Here is an 8357-nt window from a genome sequence, read left to right as displayed (position 1 = left end):
CAATCCCAGATTTAGAGTCTTGTGGCAGAAACATTAAATTGTCTATGACCTAATCACGTTTTCTCCCATTTCTGCTAAGCATTAAAGAAAGATGATCACTTTTCTATAGCTTTACAAGTCAGTGGTTGGACGCTTTTTCCCGCCTACACCAAACATTTTTGAGGATTATTCTTAAATAGGAAGAACCATTAAGTTAATCAGTAAAAATGACAAATAATTTTTTTTTTTTTTGAGATGAAGTTTTGTTCTCATCCAGGTTGGAGTGCAATAGTGTGATGTTGGTTCACTGCACCTCCACTTCCCAGAATCGAACGATTCTCCTACTTCGGCCTCCCAAGTAGCCGGGATTACAGGTGACCACCACCACCCCTGGCTAATATATTTTTATTTTTAGTAGAGATGGGATTTCGCCATGTTGGCCAGGCTGGTCTCGAACTCCTGATCTCAGATGACCCACCTGCCTTAGCCTCCCAAAGTGTTGGGATTACAGGTGTGAGCCACCGTGCACTGCCACAAATAACTATTAATAAATCCCTTTACCAGCTCATCATCTAGAAATACTTGTTTTCCCTACTTATATAAAACTACTCCCTCCTTGGATGTGGTTACCCTCTCTCTTATAACCAAAAAACAAACAACAACAACAACAAAACCACACTCAGCATGTTCTCAAAGGGAATAAATCAAATTCCTATCTGTTGTTCTACTCAATTTATATGTCCAGTATTTTGGGGTAAGACATACTCATCTATCATAATCTTCTTGATATTCTACAAAATATTAACTAACAGATCAATTTAACCAACAACACAACACTTTACAAAAATGTAGTAAGGATAATAGGAAAGCCAAACGAAATCTTTACGAAGAAATAACCATGAGAACACAAAATAGGAAAAATTACAATGGATACTGCTTCATTTCTGAAATTAGTCTCAATGCTCTTGCTGGTATTTCCAATGATTCTTTTTGCCTTTAGCTTGCAACTCAGCTGATCAGAAGCAGAGAAAAATAGAATCAGAAAAGTACTTATTGCATACTAGACAAATCACCTATGTTATGAAATAATCTGTGCACTAATGATATAGTTTGGTTGTGTCTCCACCCAAATCGCACATGTAGTGGGAGGGAGCCAGTGGGAGATAATTAAATCATGGGGGCAGGTCTTTCCCATACTAGTCTCTTGGTATTGAATAAGTCTCACAAGAAATGATGGTTGCATAAGGGGAGTTTCCCTGCATAAGCTCTCTTAGCCTGCTATCATCCATGTAAGACGAGACTTGTTGCTCCTTGCCTTCTTCCATGATTGTGAGGCTTCCCCAGCCATGTGGAACTCTAAGTCCATTCAATCTCTTTCTTTTATAAATTGCTCAGCCTCAGGTATACCTTTATCAGCAGAATGAAAATGGACTAATACAACCAAACAACACCCATGACATACAAAGTAGCCATGTAACAAACCTGCGCATGTATCCCCTGAACCTAAAATAAACGTGGAAAAATGTAAAAAGATACAAAAACAAACACAAAATAGCAGCCACTTATCAGCTCTCTAGAAGTCTTTCTTGAGTTTTCTTCAAGTCATTGCTCCTTCTAAAGATGTCCACTATTCCATTATCCTGATTAGTAGCAGTATGGATTACTTTTGTCTATTATTCTTTAATTAACTTTACTAGCCCATGTACTATTAGAGGGTGCTTCAATATTCACCCTGAGTTCTATTTGTAACTTCTCCCTGGCAGAATTGGGTTGAAGTACCTATATTTTCATAACAGTCAAAATCAATCACCCCAATTGACACAATGGCCAGTTGTTTTTCATCTCTTTGTGTAGCAGTATGAGGAACACGGAGCATGTTGGTAAGACTGAAATATTATACTTGCCTTGTTCATGTTAACTGCTCCCTCTGTTTTCTGTTTATCAGACTAATGACAAAACATTAGTCACTAGGTGCCAGGGGCAATGCAAATTTGCTCTAGTGAGAAATTCATTTGTGCAACTGGTGTTTATCATGTAATTCATTGTTATTCTTCAGTGTCACAGGTATTTTTTTTTTAATTTGGACCCGTGGAGCTGTAATGAGGATGTACAGTTATTATCTATTCTACATCTTACAAGTCTTAACAGTTGCACTCACCGCTGAAACTTCCGGAGGCATATGATACACTTTGGGATTTACTATTTTGGGAACAATAACAGCAATCATTCACATTTAGTCATTTCTATAAGTTCTTACTCCATAAAATTAAGGAATCGATTTAGTTGTTCTACTAATTGTTTTGTATAGGAACAAGTGTTCTTAGATCCAGGGCTCTAAAATCTTGACATTTTTGGTGATTTAACATTTTCTTGTATTCTGTTAGTCTAGGGATTGTGGGAAACGGAGAAAAAAGTCTTAGAGTGTAATCTGTGCTGGTGTTAAGTTGCCTTTTTTTTACAAGAGTATATGAACTCCTCTTCTTTCAAGGAAATTTAAGTTTGTGTGCAGATTCAGGTTTAAGAAACAAGTTGGAAGCTGTGACTCTATATTTTGCAGCATAAAAATTTTAAAAAGGACCTAGTGGGCTTCCCTCCTATTGTGTTCCTAGTAACCCCAAATAATCAATTAATAGCCTTCAAAAATATCTACTGAATAGATAATTCTGATCATTACTCTCACACTCCTCCAATGATACTAACCATAATAACTTTACTTCTTATATACTCCCGCTTAGTCTCTGTGTTGAGAGATCTCTTTAGACATGGTAGAATTTATATACAATGTAAAAAAGAATCCACATAGTTCTGATAACAAACATTGAGATGCTTTTCAAACATGCTGAGAATTTATTTGCCATATAAGAATTTATTGACAAGAGTATCCCTATAATGTGATACATTGTATGAGGCAGTATGATGGATTATAAATTATAAATGCACTCTAGGGTTTTATGTTGAATCCATATTTCTGTGTGCTAATCAAGAAATTATAAAAATCACTTTATTCATTTGTCTGAATCTCTGGTATATTCAGCAGTGTGAAGACATTAAACTGCTCCCTATATTCAATGTCTCAAAATTATTTCCTACATTGTTTCCCATACTTAAAACAGCAAAGTCCTTCTCTTTTTTCATAAAGCTTCTCTTTCTAGGTTTGCCTTTGTATGGGTCATCCTGTACAAAGCTGGAAATGCTGGAATCTGATTTTAGTTTTACATTGAGATGAGGGCTGAGGGCAAGGCATGGAGAAAATTGGCCTCTTAATGTATAAAGTCTCTGATTATAATTTCTACACTTTTCCAGTTAGAGAAATAACTTCATAGACAAAGAGAGGAGGAACTCGCTAAAGGTTGATGGCTTATGGGATATGAAATCTTTTAAATTTTCTTTTATGTCTCTATTACAATTTTCGGAACTTGGCTGTTTTTCTCATCTGTTCCCAAATCTGTGTGCATAAATGATGTAAGTAGGAAATTTGCAGGATCAAACTTCAAGTCTGTCTTTCAAATATTCTTAGACTTTTAAGTTGCAGGAAAATAATTAGTATTTTATACTTCTTAATTAGAAATCTGTGAAATTTGATTGACTTATAAAATTCCAGCTATTTTCTTCTAGAAGCGGGCATCTTGCTCTGGACCCATTGAATTACTGAAGTCTCTTACATTGTTCAACACACTAGCACTCTGAACCCTAACTTCAATTTAACAAAAACATACAGTAGTCTTAAACATATCTACCAAGTAATAGAACTGCCAGTTATATGAAATATAACTAAGGTAACTGAAAAAAATGCAAAAATTTACAAATATTTTTGAAAATGTAAACATCTCTCTCACCTATTGATGGAACTAGACAGAAAACTAGCAAGGATACACAACTCAATCCTATAATCAACCACAGGATCTATTCTACATTTTTAAAACACTCCACCCAACTACAATGATGTACATATTCTTTCCAAGTGCCATAGAACATTCAACAATATACACTATATCAAAGAACACAAAATAAATTTTAACAAATTTAAAAGAATTGAAGTTAAAGAGTGCATTATTTTACCAAAGCATCTGGCAATAGGTGAATATTTAAATGAACTATGATACATCCACATTATGTAATAATAGCAATAGAATGGAAAAAAACTGTTGGTAATTTAACAACTTGTATGAAAATAAGAAATCTTTTTTTGAGTAAAAATAGTACTAATCTCAAAAAATTTCATGTTATGTGATTCTGTTTATGTCACATTCTCAAAATAGCAAAATTATGAAAATGAGGAACAGGTTAGTGATAGCCAGGACAGAGAGATGATGAAAAAGATGACAGTTGGTGTCACTATAAAGTGATAGCATGAGGAAGATTTTTGTGAGGTAGACTAGTCCTTTACTTTGAATGTCATTATGGTTTCAGCATTCTACACATATAATAAAATAACACAGAACTAGACAATGTCCTGGTTTTGATATGTCATTATGGTTACATCATTCTCCACATATAATACAATGACACAGAGCTAGACAATGTCCTGATTTTGATATTGTGCTGTAATTAATGTAAGATGTGACCAATAAGGATAACTTAGTGAAGGTCATATGGAAGCTCTGTACCTCTTTGAAAGTTTCTCTGAATCTAGAATGATTTTAAAATGTGTTCGACAAAGTAAATATTAGATAAATTTGTTGGGGTATGTTTTATGTAAATGTCAGTATTCACAGGATAGCTTGGAATAAACCCTGTTGCTTAAAAGATGAGCACATATTTATAGGCACAGGCTGTTAATAGATATCTGTGTCCTCTACATATTCATTTGTACAAAAACTCTGCAGCAGACAGAAAACTATGTAACAACTAGTTTATCTTCCAGCATACTGCCCACGAGAACAATTGAGTCTCTGTTCACTTAGCTTTGGCTCTTGATACTCTACAGAACACATGAAACTGAATAAAATCTTTAGGTAAAAGTTTAGGTTAGAATTAAGATTATTTTTGACAATGAAGTATATAGTCTGCATATTTTCTAAGCAGTTTATTATAGCATTAAATGATTTGAGGTTTTTTTCAATAACCAGAAATATTGTTTTATTATATTTCATTAATCTAAGAGCCTTTGGGGCCAAATGCCAGTCTATACACATCTACAAATTAGCACGAATTAAAATGTCAGAAAAAAATAAATTTATATTGAGAGAATAAAAAGACAAGCTAAATACAGGGAGAAAATATTTGTAAAACATGTGTTTGATAAAGGACTGGTATCAAAATTATATAAACAACTCTTATATCTTAACAATAGAAATATATATAAGCCAATTAAAAAATGGGTGAAGGATCTGAGCAGATACCACACCAGAGAAGACATCCAGATAGAATATAAGCATATAAAAATATGCTAAACATCATATGCCATCTGATAATTCCAAACAATACAATAAGATATCCCTACACATCTATAAGAATAGCAAAAATATTAAAATTAACAACACAAAGTTCTGGCAAGGATGCTAATCAACAAGAGCTCTCATTTATTTCTGGGGGAAATGTAGGAATGACACAGCCATTTTGGAAGATAGTTTGGGAGTTTTTCACAAAACTAAATATATACCTACCATATGATCCAGCAATTGTGTTCCTGGATATTTATCCAAATGAGATGAAAACTATGTCCACGCAGAAACTTGAAAACGAATATTTATAGCATCTTTATTCATAAATGTCAAAACTTGGAAAGATGTAAGATATTTATTCTGGACTGAATTATGTTCCCCGCAAATTTGTATGTTGAAGCCCTTAAGTCCAGAACATTAGAATGTGGCTGTATTTGCACATAGATATTTTGAGAGGTGATTAAGTTGAAAGGAGATCCTTAGGGTAGGCCCTAATCTAATATAGTTGATGTCCTTAAAAGAAGAAATTTGGACATAGTAAGAGATGCTAGGGATGTGCCCACACACACACCATGGAGGTTACAGCAAGAAAGCACCCTTCTATAAACTAAGAAGAGAGGAAAGAAACCGAACCTCCACAACTGTGAGAAGATATATTTCTACTGCCTGAGCCACCCAACCTAGTATTTTGTTATGGCAGCTCTAATAAACTAATAGAACATCCTTCAATAGATGATGGACAAACTGTGATACATTTATACTGTAGAATATTCTTCACTGCTAAAAACGAATGAGCTGGCAAACCACAAAAATATATAGAGGAAACTTAAATGTATATTGATAAGTAAAAACTGTCAGTCTGGAAAGACTATATAATGTATGATTTCAATCACATGACACTCTTAAAAAGGTAATACTATGGAGAAAGTAAAAAGATCAGTGGTTGCCAGGGGAGGAGAGAAGAGAGGGAGAGATGAATAAGGGGAGTTTTAGGGCAGATAAATAACGGAGTTTAAAGGAATGAATAAGGAAGTAAATAAGGGATGAATAGAGGAGTTTTGGGGATAAGGCATGAAAGAGTTTTAGGGCATACTTATTATGTGTAATACTGTAATAGTTGACATATATCATTATACATTTAAAACCTATAGAACACACAGCACAAAGAATAAATCCTGATATATGAACTAGTTAATAATAAAAAGTAAACTGGGACTTAGTTAATAATGATGTATTAATATTGGCTCACTAGTTATAACAAATATACCATACTAATGCAAAATGTTAACAATGGGGGAAATGAGAAAGAATTAAAATGAGGGGGCACATGGGAACTTTGTACTTTCTGCCCAATTTTTTTATAAATCAAAAACTATTTAAGAAAATACAATCTTCATTCAAAATATAAATCTATATACCTTATCTTCTGCAAATTGCATTAAATAACATTTAGATATCACATTTATTTTATACTGATTGAATGAATTCAGAATATATAAAGAACAAACATATGATGTATAATTGCTTAAAATTCCTATTATTTCAGTGTCTTACACTGTCGTAGTCCATTTGGGTGCCATAACAAGGGACCATAGACTGGCGTATAAACAATAGAAGTTTATTTCACATACTTCTGAAAACTGGAAAGTCTTAAGTTCAAGGTGCTGGCAGATCCAGTGTCTGCTGAGGACTCATTGCTTGTTCATAGATGGTACTTCCTTACTATTTCTTCGTGTCTTGGAAGGAACTAACTAGCTATCTATGATCTATTTTACAAGGACACCATTCCTATTCATGTGGGCTCTGACAAAGTCCACAAAATTCCCATTTCCTAATACCACTACCTCATGGGTGAGAATTTAAGCATATTAATATTAGAAGGACAAAAACAATCAGACCATACCATACACTAATTAAGTAAACAAGTTACAAGTTTCTACAATTATTTTGAGGAAATATCTTTCAAGTGTATTCATTTTTCCATTTTTTTTTTATGAACAAAAGATAATATTTTTGCTTCTACAGGAACTTGGCACCTCACTGAATGTAATTTTGCTTCCTGGATCATGCTTCCAAGTGCTTCTTTGATTTCTGGTTTCTTCCTTTCCAGGTCTTCTCCACTGAGCTTCACGAGATAGTCTCCTTTCTTTTGTTATTTCCTTTTTCTCCTTTATCCTCCTCACCTCACTCTTTTTTCCTTTTCGTCTTTTATGCCTCTTCTCATCTCTAAAACACTTATTAACAAAAGCAATAATATTTCTTTGCCAGGATATGATTTTCATTTAATGAACAAGAATGAAAGTGAAAGTTAGAATTCCCTGGAGAAAAGAATCCTGTGAATGAGACTGTCACTCTGATAGTTATCAGAATATTTTCAGACAACAAAAAAGAAAATAAGTCTTTGGTAAAGTCTGAGGAGAGTCCTGGAGATAAAATGTGCCTTCTTCACAATTTTACCCACAGTTAGCATTGTTCAAGGGAATAGAATGCACACATACAGCCACAGAGACACACAGAAACAGAAACAAGCAATGTTTATATGCAAAATCACCATTCAAATTATGAAACAATATTAGAATTCTAATTTAATTAATAATCTTAACATCATTTAACATGCTATATCCATGTGACAGTTTAGAAATATATTTACTATTTATTACATTGGACGCAACACAAGTCAAAACATTTTCCTTGGGTCAAAAAAATGTAAATTTAACAAGTCAATTAATGTTGAAGCAAGTGCCCTTTTGATCAAGTGGAAATTTTCAGCCTAATTTACTTAGTAAGTAAAGAGAACACAGATTATTAATTTCTTATTAAAAATGTGGCAGGAAATATATATATTATTGCAAACTATGACTAATGTTAATAAATATACAATGACTCTCACATTATTAATTTGATGATAAATAGAACAACATAGGAAGGATGGCCACAATATGTTCATGTTATTATTGGTAGAAATTAAGAGTGCAATGTATTAGTCTGGATATT

This window comes from Cebus imitator, unplaced genomic scaffold (assembly GCF_001604975.1).
Source record: "Cebus imitator isolate Cc_AM_T3 unplaced genomic scaffold, Cebus_imitator-1.0 Scaffold60, whole genome shotgun sequence".
NCBI lineage: Eukaryota > Metazoa > Chordata > Mammalia > Primates > Cebidae > Cebus > Cebus imitator.
This window is presented reverse-complemented; position numbering follows the sequence as displayed.